This window comes from Salvelinus fontinalis, chromosome 3 (genome assembly GCF_029448725.1).
Source record: "Salvelinus fontinalis isolate EN_2023a chromosome 3, ASM2944872v1, whole genome shotgun sequence".
Taxonomy (NCBI): Eukaryota; Metazoa; Chordata; class Actinopteri; order Salmoniformes; family Salmonidae; genus Salvelinus; species Salvelinus fontinalis.
Genome location: NC_074667.1, coordinates 46,589,827 through 46,590,104, shown reverse-complemented (window position 1 = coordinate 46,590,104; position 278 = coordinate 46,589,827).

Genomic DNA, 278 nt, shown 5'->3' with positions numbered 1-278 from the left:
GTTTGTTTCGTCATCTTGCAATTTCTCAAAAGTAGGAACTTTCAGCATATTATTAGCAAAACTGTTGTGATTACCTTCCATAGATGCAGGTGTAGCACCGCAAAGATCAACACTGACCATTCCACAATCTGAACCTTGTCAGAATCTCATTATAGACCAGCACTCATTAGCAACATCCAGGTCACTGGTGTGAAGCTCTGCATCCCGATGGAACAAGATCTTCATATTCTAGCAAAGTAGTCTGCTGAACATAAGTATTTGGCACCGTTCAGATCAAT